Here is a 23,562-nt window from a genome sequence, read left to right as displayed (position 1 = left end):
CGTGTGTAAATTAGTGCCTTAGATTGCTAGTGCCTAATGTAAGTAGGCGAACTTGGACGTTGTTTTAGTGATAGTCACCTAGGTTGTAGGTTAACTTGTTGTTGTGGTGTACTTGTGTACGTTTATTATTATCGTATATTGGTGTGTATATATACAGGTATCTTTTGGTGCGGTGTCCTAGAGACGAATCTATTGGAGAGATTCGCATGTTTGGCGGTTTGAGTGATCAAGTTCACGGTAAGGACTTGGGTCATTCGGGTACTAGGATTTATCGCGTCTTTTTTTGTGTGAGTGTTGCGTCAGTCCGGGTAAAGTACTTTGCATGACCATGTGGAAATAGTAAGGTACGCATTTGTAATAGTGACTGATCACCATTATTACGAAAGTGTATCTTGACACCAAGCATGACATGACAAGTACCGAACGGAGGAAACGTGGCATGGTTGGGATAGAACGGGACGAATTAGGAATCTTTTATTGGTTCCTAGGATATAGTGGTCTCGAGTGATGTGCTTGTTGTCACATCGAGTTCTTTACGAGTCGGGAAGTGTTACGGTGGATTCGGTTAGCTAAGGTGAGTGAGCAATTCACGAGTTTGGTGCGTGCTTAGTAACCCTAAGTAGTGGGTGCACTGTTGAGATTGTTGTTGGTTTTAGTTACCCATCGTAACTAGGATGACCGATTTACGTGTGCGTGTGTGCGGCGAAGACTTGAATTCCGTAATGGAATGCAATAAGTCTAATGATTGTAGTTTTGAGTTACACTCGGTAGAGTGTGTGGTTAGAGAATCGTGTTAGGATTCTTGTTGTGAGTCGCCTTGGAATTGGCGAAATCGAGGAGTCTTCGGGTCGTTAAACTCATGGGAGTGAGACCCGTATAATGTTGATTGTGTTAGTGTGTTGTGGGTTATAGGGTAACATTCCTAATGGAATATCCCTTGTAGTAGTGGTTTTATTGAGGTGTGGAAGGATGTAAGACTTGGTGTTGCCAAGCATCTCCTTAGTAATGGGTGAAAAGTTTCGTTAGGCTATATCGATTGGCCTTGTGGAATTTTGCGTGTAGCGTGTGATCGCTAGGAACTTTTGATAAGAAAATAAACCGTGAGGTTTGTCGGGTAGGTATGACTGCAGGCCACTATTATAGAGAGATGGGTGACATCGGGTGTATGGAACCTAAAGATCGAGTTTCTAAAATTCGGTTGATTGTGGTGGGAGTCTGCATGACACGGCGTCAGGTGCCTTCTTATACCTGCTAGTGTAATGTTCAACTCCGGTGATGGTGTGACCACTTTGTGCTTAGGGTGCCCGTGAGATACCCTTGGAAGCATCGAAGATTTTAAATAGTGATCGACGGGTGATAGTGATTCGACGGTTGCGAAAGTCGAAGTTTAAGAGCATTGCAGTAAATACTTCGTAGGAAGTGGCGGATGAGCGAATAGTCGAGGCATATGTCGGACTTTGGTGGAGTTCGCTTTGCGAACGATGAAGGGGCTATTAGTTGTGATTTGTGGTATGAAGGTGCGATGTCGTCGCGTGTACCACATCTCTAGTGATGGTGTATGATGGCTCTGAGAGCTAAAGTAAATTTGCGGTGATTCGGTGATTATGATCAATGATGAGAATGATCATGTTTGTGTTGTGGAATGGTAATTATGCGGGATGTTATCCTAAGTGGGGGAGTTTTTACTACCGCACGAGGAAGCTCCGGTGGTGTTATGTAAAGAGAAGTGGCGTAGTGTACCGTGCTAGGCCTCAATAGGGATTTGGAGTTCCTAACGAAGAAGAGTGACAGGTTGCTAGTGTCGACTCAAGATCGTGCGTTATGATTGAGAGTTACAATTTCGGAATGTTATGTGTAGAATCGTGATGTAAAATTGGGTTGGTGCGAAACCCGGATAGTACTGTTGAGTAGGTACGAGTTCGATTTCGGTATGGATACTGTATTTTCCCTTTCGGGAAACGTGATCTTGGAAATCGTCAGTGGATTATTCCATTTTATGGACGATTGTGAGGCGGGAGTGCCGGTTCCGATTGTCTCACTTAGAGACACGCAGATGTTGTTTGTATGTGAGGGTGTTTGCCCTAGTGATGTGACCCGTTGGGTGCATTGAAATGTCGAGGCCATCCTTAATGGATGGTCTAGGCAGGAGGATTCACCCGGCGTTGGTGAATATTTTGTGGGTCGTGTGGCGAATTGCGAATTTGTTGTCATGATAATTCGCTGTTGACAGGATTCTAGTGCACAAATAGTTTGCATGCTAGTACTAGGAAGCCGTATTGTATGGATGTGTTGCAGGGTTTAGGGGAAAAACCCTGTGTCGAGTATTGACGTTTTGTCTAGCTCGTGGTGTATGATTGTAGTCCTGGATTAATCCAGTGGCAGATGGTTGTATACAGATTGATTGATGGGAAAGTTGTGTCCCTAGTGTGATTAGTTGGCGATACTGAAATTTCTTCGTTGAAGGAAAGTATCTTGTTGCGAGTTGTAGCCGAGAGAACTTGAAGGAATATATGGTGTTTTCTGTATTTCCTAAGTGGGCAGTTTGAACGTTGAGCGCGTGAAATATCGCTTGTTGCGGTAATGCACGCTAGTGATTATTAGCGTGTGGTGAAAACTTCGGATTAATGGAAATTGTTATTGGAATTATTGCGGACATCGAGTTTGGATGTGTGTCGGAGGACTATAGAGTGCGGGTTCACATTTGGTTAAGTGACTAGGATCACGAGGACGTGATCGAAATAAGTGGGGGAGAGTTGTAAGACCCGTTCATTCGTACGATGTATATATGAAGAACACGTACGACGTACAACGAATATATATATATGTAAAGAATGTATATATAAGTATCAAGTATGTATATATATATTATATATATATATATATAAATATATATATATATATATATATATATATATATATATATATATATATATATATATATATATAGTGTACAAGGGTTGAACGAAGGGTTGTATAATGGTATAAAGATGATTGTATGATGTGTGTAAGAAGTGTACCAAGCATGTGCGTATTGCTTGTTCGAATGTCGAAGAAAACTGGAAGTTGTCTGAGTCACAAGGTGTGTACGTACCTTTTCGACCCCAAATAAAGTTTGAGTTGATGTTTCAAAACCTTACCATTAGAAAGGAAATCTTATTACCTTTCCAACGATATTTGATTCATCGAAAACGGAGCTACGATCGAAAAGTTATGGCCAAAACAAGTTACTGAAAACTGTTTTTCCTCGATTGCCAGCACCTGAAGGTTGGAGCGGCGCTCCACCCTATTGAGCGGCGCTCCGATTGCATCTGATGCGTTTTTCAGCATTTTTAAAGAGTTTAAATGAGGGGTGTAAGTAACTAGAGGGGGGTGAATAGTTACTTAATGCGTTTTTACCAATTTTTCGATTGATCACCAAATTCGATTTTACTTTGATCAACCAATTCAACTCAAACTTGATGTGTGTAGTGTATATGTTCAAAATGATAAATGAAGTAATGTAAAGAACATAGACACAAGGATTTATAGTGGTTCGGGTGGATGTTAACTAATCCACCTTAATCCACTCCCTGATTACACTAATCGGGATTTGTTGCTTCACTAAGCACTTTTCTCCAAACCCGGTGGAGATCCGATTTACAAGTCTTCAATCTTCTTTAGTAGACAACAAACCTAATCTTTCTATCCCTTTGAAAGATCAACTCTAACCTAGATCAACTTGTCTTCACCTTGGACAAGTATTAATCTCCAAATAAGATTAATCAACTTCATAAGTCCCTTTAAGGAAGTGGATCACTAAGCTAGCCTATGCTTCCACTAATTGAAGTTACAAGACTTATACACTTTGCAATGATGATCCTAACACGATACTAGGACATACATTACATTAAGTAAACTCACAAGATAAATGATTTTGATTAGTAAGTTTACAACAACCCAATTCTATATCTATAAGATCATAGAATTTTCTCTTGCTAGATCACATTTGAGTAGTAATTTATGCCCTTGTGATCTCTAGAGATATGCCTTTTTAATGTGCAAGAGGGTCAGCTTCAAATGCACTCAAATGTTTGCCTTTTATAGTGAGATTCAAAAAATAGCCGTTGACACACGGTTTCCAGCACGGTCGACCGTGGTGCGACCGTGCGTGCTCCAGTTCAAAATTAGTATCCGTGGTATAGCCGTTTGACTCAGTTTTGAACACCACATTTTGGCACCTTTACTCCTTCTAGCACCTGCAAAAGAAACCAAACATCCTATACAAGTACTATATGCATTAAGTATGTGAGATTTGGTCTTATTGCATGAAAGTGACTAATCATTCCAAAAGTGGCAAACCCAACATTCTTGGAGAAGTGTCTTGATTGATATTTAGGGAAATTTCAGATTGGTCAAGACTTAGTTAGTCACTTTAATGCTATTGGTTCAATTCTAAATGCTAGTCACTATATCATTAACTTTCTAGTTCCAATTAATCACAAGTCATGTTTCATTTGGATTTAGTTAGGGATTAATTGAATAATGTCTCTATAAGATAATCATGAAGTGTTTAGAGACATTAAGGTTAATTTATTCTTGATCAAGCAATCACACTTAGTTACTTAGACTAGACCAAATAGACAATTGACTATAGTTTCATTGTGAACCATTTTACACTTAATCTATTGGAGTAAGTTAGTTACTTGAATCCTAACTAATGAGCACATGGCAAACATATTAATCAAGTTGACAAGTTTATGAGTATTAAGCATATTAGCAAGTAGCAAGTAATACTCACATAGCAAGAGATAGTTATTCTAATATCAATCATATAGATACTTGCACAACTTATAATTCAAGCACTCAATGAGTTTAATGTGCAATATAACACATTACATGATTAATGTGTAAGCACACATTAATGTCCAACAATGCACAAGGGAAGAGCAATATCTAGTTGGGACTTGGTGACCATCCTAAATGTATCTAGGTGTGTTTTAGGATTACAAGTCATTTCTAGTTTTAACCTTGAGATCATTGTTCTTCATTTAGCCTTAATTAATCACTAAGTCATTTCTAATAGCAATCATTGTTCTAGTGACATTGGCTTAAGTGTGTTGGTACTTGATGATCGTACTAAATATATCTAGATAAGAATTAAGATCACAAGTTGTTGATTAACACTTATGTGTTATGCCTAATCTTGGTTAATTAGTCATTAAGATGTCATTATGAAAGGATCCGAAACTAATCATCCGGACGTTGTCCATATTGATTACAAACGAATTACAATAGTTGATAACATTGCGAGGTGCTTGCCCTCTATATGATACATCTTACAAACGTTGCATATATTCTTAAAAGGCAATCTATAGTTACATCCAGAATTGACATATTCGCCTGACATTTCATAATATTCAAATGACCTAAACCGCCATTTACTTAATAATAGTCTCTATGAACTTCAATGACTCGAATGCAACGCCTTATGATATAAGTCCTTAATGGCCTCAAGTAGTATCCTTAGTACGAGCTAATGCACAGCGGAAGACTTAATTCATACCTGAGAATAACATGCTTTAAAATGTCAACATAAAGTTGGTGAGATATAGGTTTAATGCCGGCAGCGATATATATATATATAGACCACAAGATTTCATATATAAACATTTTCATAAAAATATTCTAAGTGGTTGAGCACTTGGTAACCATACTTAACATTTAATCACGTTGCATATTCCCTTTAATATGAAATCTTACTACACTGTACCAAGTGTAGTCACGAAACGAAGTACTGTGCAACCGTTGAATACTGGTCGTCCAGTCCGGTTGGGGTTGTCAGGCCCGATAGATCTATCAACAGGATTCGCGTTTACAATACCGCTGTAAATATTAGTTACCAAGCTACAGGGAAGTATGCCAGTGGTACAACTCAACGTAGAATATATTTTTCAGTTACTTGTGTCCATAACGTAAAACATAAAATACATGTATTCTCATCCCGAAATATTTAGAGTTTAAAAGTGGGACTATATACTCACTGTTGTCTTGAAGATATGTAATTTCGACTCGGTCTCCGATTGATATCACGAACCTATCCATATATAATATATTAATATATTTTCATTTTAAACAATCGTCACATATATATACTTATAATACTTTTAATACTTTGAATAATTCCTTAGTCCGTAGTTAGCAGTCCGATGTTAGTAATTCAATTTTAATGGTTCATTTTTAGGTGTTTAATAAACCCCCAATGAAATAAATAAAAACCCCATCGTATATGTATTGGTCGAGATTAATCTTGACCCACGGTACCGGTGTTGTCAAATGACGTGTTGCGTACATAAAGTACCGGTGTTGTCAAATGATGTGTTGCGTACAAACATGGGATCTTATGATTAATCTTATCGTATTGTTTACGGGTGATCCTGAACCATATAAAATTGAATTATGAGTACATATATATAAAATATCATGTTATCTTAGAAATATGTGATTTATATAAATTTTTCCCAATTAATCCCGAAGTTAAACTAGTCTTGGATAACCAATTTTGTTTCGGTCATAGTTTCTTCGTTACAACTCCGTTTTCGTTGATTCAACTTGCCATCTCCTTGGATCGAGTCCCTCTTTAAGACTATGAACTGTAAATACCTTAGTTTGTATTCAAAATCACACGGCATAGGTGAAACTTTAGTGAAACTTATGAAGTTAAACATTTTCCTTTATGTAAACAACCTTAAATGATTATTTTTCTAAAAATACTTATACTTTGAATTAAATCATGAAATTTTTATGTGTTATCATATTCATAGTAAAAATCATTTTTCCAGAGAATAAACCTCCAATTCAAAGTTTAAAATGGTTTTTAATTATCCAACCCAAAACAGCCCCCGGTTGCACTCCGACGTCGTAAAAACAGTTTTTAAGGTGTTCTTTGAAAAACCAAGTTTTACCTTGTTAAGTTAGCATATATTTAAGTTATATTACAGGTCTTGAAGTATTTTAAAAGTTAAGTTAGAAGGATCTATTTAGTTTGCAAACAAGTTTGAAAACTTTCAAACTATGTTCTTGTTGTTAAAATTGTATACCACAAAATATGATAGCTATATATATATGAATCGAATAAGGTTATGAACATAGATTCTACCTCAATTTCCTTGGACAAGGTTGCTGTAAAAGAGGAGTAAGAACCTAGAACCAAAAGGGTGATGGAAGTGGATGAAAGATTGGAAGTAAGTTGGTGTTCTTGGAAGGATTTCTTGAAGTGTTTTTGTATGGTTTTCTTATGGTGTTTAAGTAAGGTTTTTGAAGGTAAATGATGGGGAAAATGCTTGGAGATGATCAAGTATGAAGTTAAGAGTATTTTGAGAGAGAAATGGAAGTGTAAGTATGAGAAAATGGGGTGAAGAAATGGTGTGCATGCATAAAAACGTTTTTAGGTTATAAAGGAAAAAAAAGATACCTAACTTTGTTTTCTTGCTAAATAATTCATGCTACTTGACAAATGGTTGGTTCCACATGTTTCTTAATCATTTAAGGCTGCTAAGGAGCAGATTTTTATTGGTATATACCAATAGTAAATACATCTAGAAGCTGCGTATGATACGGGTACATATACTCTAGGTATACGTATAGAAATCTTTGAGGAAACGGAACGAGGATTCAAATATAGCTATCTTTTGTAAATATACTTATATTGTTTTATGTATGTAAGCCCTTTAAAAGTGATAAAATACATATCTATACGATGCATGTATAAGTAATATAGGTTATAAGTATTTACGTCGAAAAAACATTACGTATAGTTATCGTTTTGAAAACTTAAGTTAGTAGTTTCAAAATATACTTATAACTTATTGTTATTAATACAAAATGAGATATTAAAACATTCTTAGATCATGTTAAATATGTATATATACATATATATACACAAACGTATAATTATCATATGTTATATAGTTCGTGATATCATCGGTCAAACTAGACGGTCAAACGTTGTGTAAAACTCTTTTCGAAAACATAAGTCTCAACAATTTGGATTGCTTATCATGTTGGTAAGGTTTAATTTATGTACATATTAATCTTATAAGTATAGAACGATCGAAAATAAAAAAATGCGGGTCAACTTTAGGGTTTTTGCTTATCGTGTCGGAACCATATAGAGATTAGAGTTTAAATTTGGTCGGAAATTTCCGGGTCGTTACAGTACCCACCCGTTAAAGAAATTTCGTCCTCGAAATTTGGTAGAGGTTGTCATAAATCACAATAGGAATGTTTTCATGACGAATATGAGGTAATAATGAAATTTTATCATTATTAAAAGATTTAGATAAAATGATTCGGTTATGTGAGACGCACGAGCGAAGCTATCACAAAAGAGTGAAATGAGTAAATATAGAATTGTTGTAACCGATGACGTGATTATGATCGATTTCCGAGATTTAAGGGTTTTAAAGAAAATCTTATGTAATAAGATTTAGTTTTGCGGCGATCAGGATCTTCTTTGATTTAACGCGGCAATCTGTTTTGATTTCTTTGTCGAATATTTCACTATAAATTTACCTCCTTCCCTTTCTTTCTTCCCACATCTTCTATTCTTTCTCTTTAGTTCCTACTTTAAGACATTCGCTAATATGCTCCATCCCATTCTAATCCTTGTTATATTTCTAACTTTCATATCTTTCATTCTTCTTTTTCATCTATCACCAGAAGAATCTATTCTCTTTTATCCTTTCCTTGGAATTATAATGTTTTTAATTCTCCCGTGCCTTTACGTTGCAATACGTATTGATATGCACGGTTTGTAGTTTCGGGGTTGTTGTTAGGTTTTATACCTTCCCTTATATTTCGATGTTCCTACTCCCGTCCCTTAAAATCATTGTCATCCACAGTTAATGCTCTCTCTTATTTGCTGTGGTTTATGTTCCTATTTCTATTCTGAGGTTTTGTCCCTTCGTTTCTTCTTCCCGTCCTCGAGCCAAGCGAACAATGGTCCGAAATTCGTAGGTAGGAAATTTGGAATGAACCTAGCTATCGGTTTTAGAATGAAATTGTAATGGCACGATCTTGATTCGTTAAATTACTCGAATATTCCGGAAAAATAGAACTATCAAGGTGATACGTTCTAATATGTTTGGAGACTTGATAGAATGTAAGAGCCGTGTAACATGGCACATGATGACGGTACTGTGAATCATCACATTCCATTAGAAACTTAACATGACTTACTGTAATATAATGAAGTTGATCAAGTTTCATTATATTATACTAATTCATGCATCAGTTCCCAACACTACTTCAAATCATTTATATTTTAATCTCGAAGGTTTCAGAATTTAGAAATTAACACAGTTTCTTTTATATTGTAATGCAGATGTTACGGAGAGATAAATGATCGCAGATAGGAATAGTTGTAAAAATATCTCCAGAAATATGAAAAATATGTATAACGAATGATATGAAGATATCTTATAATATCTAAGATAAGATGATGATGAAAAATATCATCCGGGCAAGGTTTTGAATAAAGAGTAGGGTTCTTACTGACGGTTTCAGCAGGTACGGAATCGTTTGTATTCTTTGAGAGCAGGTTCAGTCCCTGTGATTTATCCACAGCCTCTTTCATACTTTGCTTCATCCATTTTCTAGTTCCAAACTTTTTTTTTTCCAGCTTTACCACCTTACTTTTCTTTGTCATCAAACTTTTGACCGTTAAAGTCGTTTACAGTTTTTGCTGCTTCGTTAGCATTTCAAGAACTATTTCATAGTCCCGGGTGTTTTTCAGAAACTTCACGTTCAGATTATGAAATTCTTAGGGATAGACATTATAGATATGATGGAAGAAGTTCCGCGAGATTTTCAAAATACTGATTGTTGATTTCGCCAAAAGGATAACGATCTGCTGGTGCACCTGTTGATGTTGTCGAGGGATATAAAAGGTTTTCCGGTAATGACGGCGAAAGGACAAGGTATAAATATCATGATTATAATAGAAATAATCTCACTGAAAAGTCGAAGTGGAGCTGTGACAAAATTAGCTTCTTGAAAAGGAATTGTAGGGTTGTTCTAATAAATGGCAAAGGATTCAATACGTTATGTGTTAAATTATGAATTTGGGTTCGAGAGTTCTTCAGGTGTATAACTGTATGTATAAATCTTCATTCCTTAGGCGAGGTGCGGCGGGTTCAACTTCTCGGTCGAGGTGTTTTCAGGAATCATGAAAGGATTTGAATGCGAATTGTAATCGTCAAGTTACGAATGAGGTTTAAGATAAAAATCAAGTGGCAAGCTTGAAGAATTGTTTAGTTTCATATGTTACAATCAACATTTTAATTCATTTTAATTGTCCAGAGTTTTCTTCTTTATGCCACTTGTTGGATTCTGGTAGGTCAAAATCCGAATATGAAATTTGATTGAAAATGGTTATTCTGGGGTGAGCGGATACGAATATCGGTGGTTGTAAGTAAGATAATAGGTAACCGTTGAATCAGATTCAAGAATGTACAATATAACTTATTAATGTGAATTCTAAATATTCCTCGGGTACTACCCACCCGTTAAAATATTTTCATCATTAATAGTTTGTACGAAGGAATTTTTAATTACTATCTTTATGAAAATATACTTGCATATATATTTTCTTCAGAGATAATCATAGATTTAATGAGTCAATAAGATATTAAACTCATTTGATTTATCGTTAATTCTAGATTACATAATCTCTAAGACTTTAGAAATTACATAATCGTCATACGATACGTAAAGCGAAGATAATCGATGTAGAACGATATATAGAACGAAGATCATACTCGAAGTACAGATATTGAGTCGTGTGATGTTGATATTCGAGATACAGATTGTGATGTTGAGATTTAAGGCGCGGTTGTGATTGGGGTGATAAAGGTACTATCGGCGTTGACGATGGTAGTACGGATTATGCTGCTGGTGCTGCTGTTGGTGTTTGTAACCTTCGCACCATATTCTCCAAAACCACTACCCGAGCACGGAGTTCGTTGACTTCTTCTATTATACCGGGATGATTGACGGTTGGAACGAGCGAATGAACAAGATTTGAAATATGGGATAGTATGTAATCATGACGAGATACTCTAGAAATGAGCGAGAAAATGGTGTTTCGAATAGGTTCGCCGGTAAGTGCTTCAGGTTCATCGTTAAGAGGACAATTTGGTGGATGGAATGGATCACCTTCTTCTTGCCTCCAGAAATTTAGTATATTACGAACCCATCCCCAATTCATCTAGAATAGATGATGGGAAATTGGTTGATCCATTCCGGTAACGCTGTTCTCGGAGCTCGAATGGAAATCCATATCGGCGAAGCTATCGAAGTCGGAGGAATTTGAGCTGGATGAAGAATCCATCTTGTATGGTCGGAGAAATGAATTTTTTTGTTTGGAATAGATTATAGGAGTTGGGTTTGGTACTCTTCAATACATAATTTACATATGTATATATAATATCAAAATCCCATGAATTACGGAGAATCTTTGAAATACGTCAGGCAATGTCTATAGTAACATATACGCTAGGATATGAATTTTGTCTATACACTATCGATGCACTAAATGCAGTAAGACGTGTCTAGACTTAAGAATGATAAGCAGGCAGTTCCCTAAGGATGATAAGCAGATGATTTCCGACTAGGATTGATAAGCAAAACTTTTGACAGGCAGACACGGTCAAAGTCCAGACTCACTCAATGTATCCTAACAACTACTAGTTAGACACACTAATGCAAGGCCTGGTTCGCTAAGACCAATGCTCTGATACCAACTGAAAGGATCCGAAACTAATCATCCGGACGTTGTCCATATTGATTACAAACGAATTACAATAGTTGATAACATTGCGAGGTGCTTGCCCTCTATATGATACATCTTACAAACGTTGCATATATTCTTAAAAGGCAATCTATAGTTACATCCAGAATTGACATATTCGCCTGACATTTCATAATATTCAAATGACCTAAACCGCCATTTACTTAATAATAGTCTCTATGAACGTCAATGACTCGAATGCAACGCCTTATGATATAAGTCCTTAATGGCCTCAAGTAGTATCCTTAGTACGAGCTAATGCACAGCGGAAGACTTAATTCATACCTGAGAATAACATGCTTTAAAATGTCAACATAAAGTTGGTGAGATATAGGTTTAATGCCGGCAGCGATATATATATATATAGACCACAAGATTTCATATATAAACATTTTCATAAAAATATTCTAAGTGGTTGAGCACTTGGTAACCATACTTAACATTTAATCACGTTGCATATTCCCTTTAATATGAAATCTTACTACACTGTACCAAGTGTAGTCACGAAACGAAGTACTGTGCAACCGTTGAATACTGGTCGTCCAGTCCGGTTGGGGTTGTCAGGCCCGATAGATCTATCAACAGGATTCGCGTTTACAATACCGCTGTAAATATTAGTTACCAAGCTACAGGGAAGTATGCCAGTGGTACAACTCAACGTAGAATATATTTTTCAGTTACTTGTGTCCATAACGTAAAACATAAAATACATGTATTCTCATCCCGAAATATTTAGAGTTTAAAAGTGGGACTATATACTCACTGTTGTCTTGAAGATATGTAATTTCGACTCGGTCTCCGATTGATATCACGAACCTATCCATATATAATATATCAATATATTTTCATTTTAAACAATCGTCACATATATATACTTATAATATTTTTAATACTTTGAATAATTCCTTAGTCCGTAGTTAGCAGTCCGATGTTAGTAATTCAATTTTAATGGTTCATTTTTAGGTGTTTAATAAACCCCCAATGAAATAAATAAAAACCCCATCGTATATGTATTGGTCGAGATTAATCTTGACCCACGGTACCGGTGTTGTCAAATGACGTGTTGCGTACATAAAGTACCGGTGTTGTCAAATGACGTGTTGCGTACAAACATGGGATCTTATGATTAATCTTATCGTATTGTTTACGGGTGATCCTGAACCATATAAAATTGAATTATGAGTACATATATATAAAATATCATGTTATCTTAGAAATATGTGATTTATATAAATTTTTCCCAATTAATCCCGAAGTTAAACTAGTCTTGGATAACCAATTTTGTTTCGGTCATAGTTTCTTCGTTACAACTCCGTTTTCGTTGATTCAACTTGCCATCTCCTTGGATCGAGTCCCTCTTTAAGACTATGAACTGTAAATACCTTAGTTTGTATTCAAAATCACACGGCATAGGTGAAACTTTAGTGAAACTTATGAAGTTAAACATTTTCCTTTATGTAAACAACCTTAAATGATTATTTTTCTAAAAATACTTATACTTTGAATTAAATCATGAAATTTTTATGTGTTATCATATTCATAGTAAAAATCATTTTTCCAGAGAATAAACCTCCAATTCAAAGTTTAAAATGGTTTTTAATTATCCAACCCAAAACAGCCCCCGGTTGCACTCCGACGTCGTAAAAACAGTTTTTAAGGTGTTCTTTGAAAAACCAAGTTTTACCTTGTTAAGTTAGCATATATTTAAGTTATATTACAGGTCTTGAAGTATTTTAAAAGTTAAGTTAGAAGGATCTATTTAGTTTGCAAACAAGTTTGAAAACTTTCAAACTATGTTCTTGTTGTTAAAATTGTATACCACAAAATATGATAGCTATATATATATGAATCGAATAAGGTTATGAACATAGATTCTACCTCAATTTCCTTGGACAAGGTTGTTGTAAAAGAGGAGTAAGAACCTAGAACCAAAAGGGTGATGGAAGTGGATGAAAGATTGGAAGTAAGTTGGTGTTCTTGGAAGGATTTCTTGAAGTGTTTTTGTATGGTTTTCTTATGGTGTTTAAGTAAGGTTTTTGAAGGTAAATGATGGGGAAAATGCTTGGAGATGATCAAGTATGAAGTTAAGAGTATTTTGAGAGAGAAATGGAAGTGTAAGTATGAGAAAATGGGGTGAAGAAATGGTGTGCATGCATAAAAACGTTTTTAGGTTATAAAGGAAAAAAAGATACCTAACTTTGTTTTCTTGCTAAATAATTCATGCTACTTGACAAATGGTTGGTTCCACATGTTTCTTAATCATTTAAGGCTGCTAAGGAGCAGATTTTTATTGGTATATACCAATAGTAAATACATCTAGAAGCTGCGTATGATACGGGTACATATACTCTAGGTATACGTATAGAAATCTTTGAGGAAACGGAACGAGGATTCAAATATAGCTATCTTTTGTAAATATACTTATATTGTTTTATGTATGTAAGCCCTTTAAAAGTGATAAAATACATATCTATACGATGCATGTATAAGTAATATAGGTTATAAGTATTTACGTCGAAAAAACATTACGTATAGTTATCGTTTTGAAAACTTAAGTTAGTAGTTTCAAAATATACTTATAACTTATTGTTATTAATACAAAATGAGATATTAAAACATTCTTAGATCATGTTAAATATGTATATATACATATATATACACAAACGTATAATTATCATATGTTATATAGTTCGTGATATCATCGGTCAAACTAGACGGTCAAACGTTGTGTAAAACTCTTTTCGAAAACATAAGTCTCAACAATTTGGATTGCTTATCATGTTGGTAAGGTTTAATTTATGTACATATTAATCTTATAAGTATAGAACGATCGAAAATAAAAAAATGCGGGTCAACTTTAGGGTTTTTGCTTATCGTGTCGGAACCATATAGAGATTAGAGTTTAAATTTGGTCGGAAATTTCCGGGTCGTTACACATTAGGCGTAATTAATCACAATTAGTGTTTCTATAACCAAAACTCAATTGAGTATGGAGAGGACATCTATTCTAAGCATGTTTAGAAGGGTTTCATGAATTATAGATGTCGGGAACTAGTCAAACTTTATTTGGTCAAAAATGGAGACAGAAGAAACTACGGTCGCACTGCGGTTGACCGTGGTGGCGACCGTGCAACTTGTTTTCACAAAACTACGTTGCAATTCAGTTTGGGGTTTCACGGTTGACTATGCGGTCGACCGTAGCTCAACCGTGTGTTTGCCTGAACTTTTAAATTCACTCTTTAACCTATGTTTGACTTGGTCGTTTGCAAGGTAAAGTATGGATTAGTGACCTTGCGTGTTTTATGTTAAGATATCAGTCATCACTTATGCGTATGTGTGTGTCATCATCAAAACATATTTTTTGGTTAATTACACTTTGGTTAATCATACTTAAGTTTATTGTTTAGTGTATTAACCCACATTCAACCAACATTCTCCCTCTTTTTGATGATGACAAACATACAAGTGATGAGGGACATTTTGCTATAAATACGCAAGTGTTAACAATCACTTGTATCCATCTTTCTCCCCCTTTTGTCGAAGCAAAAAGGTTAGCTTCCCCTAGTACTAAGCTCGCCCTTAGAACAAAACTCCCCCTTAAATTGTGCACGTCGGAAAACATATATATTAAAACACAACAAACACACATTTTATTCAAAGTAAGCATGAAACATAGTGATGCATATATGAAAATATGCATAAAAGATATAGTAGAACAATCCTATGTTTGTTCTACATGGGATGAGATGTGCTTGGGTGAGATGAGCATTTCCCCCAAACAAGATTGTTCAGAAAGCGTCGCGAGATCTTGTGAGTTCGACGATTCTGATGATGAAGAATGGACATTTGAGTGGAGGATAATAGTGCAATGAACTGGTCATCTTCCACACTATCATCAGATCGCGTAACACTCCAGGCAGGTGTGTTCTCTCCTTTTGTTTCTTCGTTAAAAGGTCGAACTGAATCATAGTTGATTGGGAGGGAAGTTAGACCAACCGGATGTACATCACGAACGCATTGTTGTGTGAAGAGCTTCGTTAAGTGTGCTCCATAGGGAAGACAGAGATATTCATTGTACACTAGTCCATTCATCCTTTTTGCCATGAATAGTGCCATGTTGACTTGAATTCGGTGTTGGAGACACCAGAGTAGTGAGGCTTCACAGGCATGAACGTTTATGGAAAGTGTTTCCCCTTTGCAGTAGATATTTTGACTTATGACTTTGAGCCAAAGGTCAAACTTAGGTGTAAGATGATTTGCCTTAAGACCATCACTTTGGATTTCAATGTGATTGATGGGCCTTTAACAAAAGGTGTTGATGATGTCACCTTTTGTGACAAATTCGGGAAGACATAGGAGATATGGACTATAGGAGAAGCATTCCACGCCTTCATCGGGAACATGCAACAATTTTCCAAAGTCTTTGAGGGACATGGTGTAGTGACCCGAACTTTTCCATGTTTATATATATTAATTGAGATTGATATTTACATGATTAAATGTTTCCAACATGTTAAGCAATCAAACTTGTTAAGACTTGATTAATTGAAATATGTTTCATATAGACAATTGACCACCCAAGTTGACCGGCGATTCATGAACGTTAAAACTTGTATAAACGACATGACGATATATATATGGATATACATATGGTTAACATGAGATTATGATAAGTAAGTATCTCCATAAGTATATTAACAATGAGTTATATACATATAAACAAGACTACTAACTTAAGGATTTCGAAACGAGACATATATGTAACGATTATCGTTGTAACGACATTTAAATGTATATATATCATATTAAGATATATTAATATATCATAATATCATGATAATATAATAATTTAACATCTCATTAGATATAATAAACAATGGGTTAACAACATTAATTGAGATCGTTAACTTAAAGGTTTCAAAACAACACTTACATGTAACGACTAACGATGACTTAACGACTCAGTTAAAATGTATATACATGTAGTGTATTTAGATGTATTAAAATACTTTTGGAAGACTTCAAGACATATATCAAAACACTCATACTTAACGAAAATGGTTACAGTTACTTTTCCATTCTTTTCTTTCATCAAGAATTCTAGTCGTATTCTTACCCGTATTATACACAGCTTCAAAACATACTTACTATGAGTATATACCAATAGGAACTAGCATGGGATTCCACTCTTGATTATGTCATGTATGACTAATCAATTTTAACTTCTACCATGAGCTAGTCAACTAACTAGAACTCCTTTTAACCCCACTCACCACTCACCAATTACCACTCATCATTCACTCCATTTCACTTCCATTTCTCTTTCTAATTCTCTCTCAACACACACACACACACTATTATGAACGTATTTTTCCAGTAGTTAATCATCATATTCATCAAAAATCACTTCAAGAATCAAGCTATAATCATCATAGGAAGAACACTTCAAGAACACTTCAAAAATCCCTTCAAGTTTACTAATTTACTTCCAAGCTTTCTAATCCATTCCAAGTAATCATCTAAGATCAAGAAACCTTTGTTATATATAGTAGGTTATCTTTCTTATTCAAGGTAATATTCATATTCAAACTTTGATTCAATTTCTATAACTATAAACTATCTTAATTCGAGTAAAAATCTTACTTGAACTTGTTTTTGTGTCATGATCCTACTTCAAGAACTTTCAAGCCATCCAAGATCCTTTGAAGCTAGATCATTTCTTGTCACTTCCAGTAGGTTTACCTACTAAACTTGAGGTAGTAATGATGTTCATAACATCATTCGATTCATATATATAAAACTATCTTATTCGAAGGTTTAAACTCGTAATCACTAGAACATAGTTTAGTTAATTCTAAACTTGTTCGCAAACAAAAGTTAATCCTTCAAACTTGACTTTTAAAATTAACTACACACATGTTCTATATCTATATGATAGGCTAACTTAATGATTTAAAACCTGAAAACACGAAAAACACCGTAAAACCGGATTTACGCCGCCGTAGTAACACCGCGGGCTGTTTTGGGTTAGTTAATTAAAAACTATGATAAACTTTGATTTAAAAGTTGTTATTTTGAGAAAATGATTTTTATTATGAACATGAAACTATATCCAAAAATTATGGTTAAACTCAAAGTGAAAGTATGTTTTCTAAAATGATCATCTAGACGTCGTTCTTTCGACTGAAATGACTACATTTACAAAAACGACTTGTAACTTATTTTTCCGACTATAAACCTATACTTTTTCTGTTTAGATTCATAAAATAGAGTTCAATATGAAACCATAGCAATTTGATTCACTCAAAAAGAATTTAAAATGAAGAAGTTATGGGTAAAACAAGATTGGATAATTTTTCTCATTTTAGCTACGTGAAAATTGGTAACAAATCTATTCCAACCATAACTTAATCAACTTGTATTGTATATTATGTAATCTTGAGATACCATAGACACGTATACAATGTTTCGACCTATCATGTCGACACATCTATATATATTTCGGAACAACCATAGACACTCTATATGTGAATGTTGGAGTTAGCTATACAGGGTTGAGGTTGATTCCAAAATATATATAGTTTGAGTTGTGATCAATACTGAGATACGTATACACTGGGTCGTGGATTGATTCAAGATAATATTTATCAATTTATTTCTGTACATCTAACTGTGGACAACTATTTGTAGGTTACTAACGAGGACAGCTAACTTAATAAACTTAAAACATCAAAATATATTAAAAGTGTTGTAAATATATTTTAAACATACTTTGATATATATGTATATATTGTTATAGGTTCGTGAATCAACCAGTGGCCAAGTCTTACTTTCCGACGAAGTAAAAATCTGTGAAAGTGAGTTATAGTCCCACTTTTAAAATCTAATATTTTTGGGATGAGAATACATGCAGGTTTTATAAATGATTTACAAAATAGACACAAGTACATGAAACTACATTCTATGGTTGAATTATCGAAATCGAATATGCCCCTTTTTATTAAGTCTGGTAATCTAAGAATTAGGGAACAGACACCCTAATTGACGCGAATCCTAAAGATAGATCTATTGGGCCTAACAAACCCCATCCAAAGTACCAGATGCTTTAGTACTTCGAAATTTATATTATATCCGAAGGGTGTCCCGGAATGATGGGGATATTCTTATATATATGCATCTTGTTAATGTCGGTTACCAGGTGTTCACCATATGAATGATTTTTATCTCTATGTATGGGATGTGTATTGAAATATGAAATCTTGTGGTCTATTGTTACGATTTGATACATATAGGTTAAACCTATAACTCACCAACATTTTTGTTGACGTTTAAAGCATGTTTATTCTCAGGTGAATACTAAGAGCTTCCGCTGTTGCATACTAAAATAAGGACAAGATTTGGAGTCCATGTTTGTATGATATTGTGTAAAAACTGCATTCAAGAAACTGATTTCGATGTAACATATTTGTATTGTAAACCATTATGTAATGGTCGTGTGTAAACAGGATATTTTAGATTATCATTATTTGATAATCTACGTAAAGCTTTTTAAACCTTTATTTATGAAATAAAGGTTATGGTTTGTTTTAAAAATGAATGCAGTCTTTGAAAAACGTCTCATATAGAGGTCAAAACCTCGCAACGAAATCAATTAATATGGAACGTTTTTAATCAATAAGAACGGGACATTTCAGTTGGTATCCGAGCGTTGGTCTTAGAGAACCAGAAAATTTGCATTAGTGTGTCTTATCGAGTTTGTTAGGATGCATTAGTGAGTCTGGACTTCGACCGTGTTTTCTTTAAAAATGATTGCTTAACATTTTTGTTGGAAACTATATATTTTTAACATATGAATATTATGTGATATATTAATCTCTTAACGTGTTTGATATTATGTGATAGATGTCTACCTCTAGAACAAGTCCCATTGACTCACCTAATAATAATGAAGAGTCAAATGTAAATTGGAATGATTCGTGGACTGATTCACAAGTTCCCGAAGAGGAACCGGAAGAAGAGTCGGAACCGGAAGAAGAATCGGAACCGGAAGAAGAATCGGAACCGGAAGAAGAAATAGAACCGGTGGGAGAAATAATAAAACTGTTAAGTAAAAGAGAATCCTCAACCAACCGACCAAGGTTAATTATGGTCAATGGTGTTTCTGCCAAGGAAGCAAAATATTGGGAGGATTACCAATTCTCCGATGAATCGGATTCCGACGAGAATTCCGATGATGTTATAGAAATTACCCCAACTGAATTTAAAAAGGCAAAAGAAAATAATAAGGGAAAGGGCATAAAAATAGAGAAATCTAATTCCAACCCCGATGAACTTTATATGTATCGTCAACCCCCGAAGTCCTTAAGTTGTAACAATGACCCGGGAACCTCTAAACCACCAGGTTTTTCTAAACCAATGTGGACAACGACGGCTCGTATTAGGGGAACATCATATATCCCTAGAAACTTGGCAAAACGAACCAAAACCGAACAAGAAGAAACGAGCGAGTCGGAATAAGATAGTTGTATTCGTGTGGTGTAATATATGTAATATAGTGTGCTTATGCTTTATGATATATGTAAAAATTGCTTGTATTAATAAGTATTTTTTTTATGAATCTAACTCTTGTCTATTTTACTGTATAAAAACACAAAATGGATAGACAACCCAATATTTTAAGAGACCTACCCGGAGACATGATTGATGAAATCTTGTCTAGAGTCGGTCAGAATTCCTCGGCACAACTATTTAAGGCGAGATCAGTTTGTAAGACATTCGAAGAACGTTCCAAGAATGCCTTGGTTTATAAAAGGCTTTTGTTCAAAAGATGGGGGATATCACATTGGGAAATCCATAAGTTACGATGTGTTTACTTTGACGCATATATTGCGGGGAACCCAAATGCTATTTTACGCAACGGGTTAAGAAATTATTTTGACTCAGTATATCCGAATATAGGACTTCGTGATTTAGAAAAAGCGGCTAACATGCAACATAAAGAAGCATGTTATGCTTACGGGTTAGTAATGTTCGCTTCTCACCAAAGTGAGAACAAGAACATCAGGCTACAACTATTAAACAAAACATTCCCACAAGTGACGGAGTCGGTAATTGGGGTAAGAAATGAGGTTTTTAGGTTATTACGAGACTGTTGGTCATTACGTAACCCTCGTCCCTTTGACGATGTTACAACACGCTGTCTTATCAACGGCCATAACGGTTATGTTCCACAAGACCAAGGATGGGAAGTAGTCCTAGTAAAACCAGAATGCATGACTTGTTTCTGGACGTATGAATTACGTGTCTTTATTGCCTTTGCTGAACGACTTGTGTACTAGCTAGAATTATCTTCACAACTATCTTGTATCAAAGTTATTGTGTGCTATATTTCATGCTTTATGTAAAATAAGCGGTATTGTAAGTTTGTAAAATATTGTATAAAAGTTTGAACACGAAATATTATTACAATCAGTTTTTCATATAGAATTGTAGTAGTTGAATTATATATTAGCTACTAAGTATGAACTTAACGGGTAGGTACTACCCGAATTTAAACTTATAAAACGCTAATATGAAGAAAAAGCTTTTATAAATGAGTTCATATTATGCTACGAAATACTATTAACTACTCTTAATATTCTGTATGATTAACTTGTTCCATTTGACTATTTTGAAGGAAATGGCACCGACTACTCGACACACCGTGAATATGAATGAAGAGGAATTCCGTACTTTTCTAGTTTCAAACATAGCCGCAGTACAGGCTGCGCTACATACCAACAATAACCTTGGATCTGGCAGTACAGGAAATCGTGTAGGATGCACCTACAAAGAATTCACTGCCTGCAAACCTTTGGAATTTGATGGAACCGAAGGACCGATCGGATTGAAACGGTGGACCGAGAAGGTCGAATCGGTGTTTGCCATAAGTAAGTGTACTGAAGAGGACAAAGTGAAGTACGCTACGCATACCTTCACAGGTTCTGCGTTAACATGGTGGAATACCTATCTAGAGCAAGTGGGACAAGATGATGCGTACGCACTACCGTGGTCAGCATTCAAGCACTTGATGAACGAGAAGTACCGTCCCAGAACCGAGGTCAATAAGCTCAAGACAGAACTTAGAGGGTTACGAACCCAAGGATTTGATATTACCACGTACGAAAGACGATTCACAGAATTGTGCCTATTGTGTCCGGGAGCATTAGAAGATGAGGAAGAGAAGATCGACGCGTTTGTGAAAGGATTACCGGAAAGAATCCAAGAAGATATAAGTTCACACGAGCCCGCCTCCATACAACAGGCATGTAGAATGGCTCACAAACTAGTGAACCAGATTGAAGAAAGAATTAAAGAACAGACTGCTGAAGAGGCCAATGTGAAGCAAGTCAAAAGAAAGTGGGAGGAAAACGGTGATAAGAATCACCAATACAACAACAACAGCAATTACAACAATAATCGCAACAATTATCCCAACAATCGCAACATCAATCGCAACTACAACAAACGGCCCAACAACAACAACAACAACAACAACAGCAACTACAACAATCATCCCAACAACAATAATAACCGCAACAACAACAACAATCAGAAGCAGCTATGCCAAAGGTGTGAAAAGTATCACTCGGGGTTCTGCAGCAAATTTTGCAACAAGTGTAAAAGAAATGGTCATAGCGCGGCGAAGTGTGAGGTCTACGGACCAGGGGTTAATAGAACGAAAGGAACAAATGGTGTCGGAACGAGTAATGGCGGAGCAAGTAGTGTCGGAGTAAGTTATGCCAATGTAGTTTGTTATAAATGTAGAAAACCGGGCCACATTATTAGAAATTGCTCGAACCAGGAGAACACGAATGGACAAGGCTGCGGAAGAGTTTTCAATATTAATGCGGCAGAGGCACAGGAAGACCCGGAGCTTGTTACGGGTACGTTTCTTATTGACAATAAATCTGCTTACGTTTTATTTGATTCGGGTGCGGATAGAAGCTATATGAGTAGAGATTTTTATGCTAAATTAAGTTGTCCATTGACGCCATTGGATAGTAAATTTTTACTCGAATTAGCAAATGGTAAATTAATTTCAGCAGATAATATATGTCGGAATCGAGAAATTAAACTGGTTAGCGAAACATTTAAGATTGATTTGATACCAGTAGAGTTAGGGAGTTTTGATCTGATAATCGGTATGGACTGGTTGAAAGAAGTGAAAACAGAGATCGTTTGTTACAAAAATGCAATTCGCATTATACGAGAAAAAGGAAAACCCTTAATGGTGTACGGAGAAAAGGGCAACACGAAGCTACATATTATTAATAATTTGAAGGCACAAAAACTAATAAGAAAAGGTTGCTATGCTGTTCTAGCACACGTCGAGAAAGTACAAACTGAAGAAAAGAGCATCAATGATGTTCCCATTGCAAAAGAATTTCCCGATGTATTTCCGAAAGAATTACCGGGATTACCCCCACAGCGATCCGTTGAATTTCAAATAGATGTTGTACCAGGAGCTGCACCAATAGCTCGTGCTCCTTACAGACTCGCACCCAGCGAGATGAAAGAACTGCAAAGCCAATTACAAGAACTTTTAGAGCGTGGTTTCATTCGACCAAGCACATCACCGTGGGGAGCTCCTGTTTTGTTTGTCAAGAAGAAAGATGGTACATTCAGGTTGTGTATCGACTACCGAGAGTTGAACAAACTTACCATCAAGAACCGCTACCCACTACCAAGAATCG

The sequence above is a fragment of the Rutidosis leptorrhynchoides genome, chromosome 2 (genome assembly GCF_046630445.1).
Source record: "Rutidosis leptorrhynchoides isolate AG116_Rl617_1_P2 chromosome 2, CSIRO_AGI_Rlap_v1, whole genome shotgun sequence".
Taxonomy (NCBI): Eukaryota; Viridiplantae; Streptophyta; class Magnoliopsida; order Asterales; family Asteraceae; genus Rutidosis; species Rutidosis leptorrhynchoides.
This window is presented reverse-complemented; position numbering follows the sequence as displayed.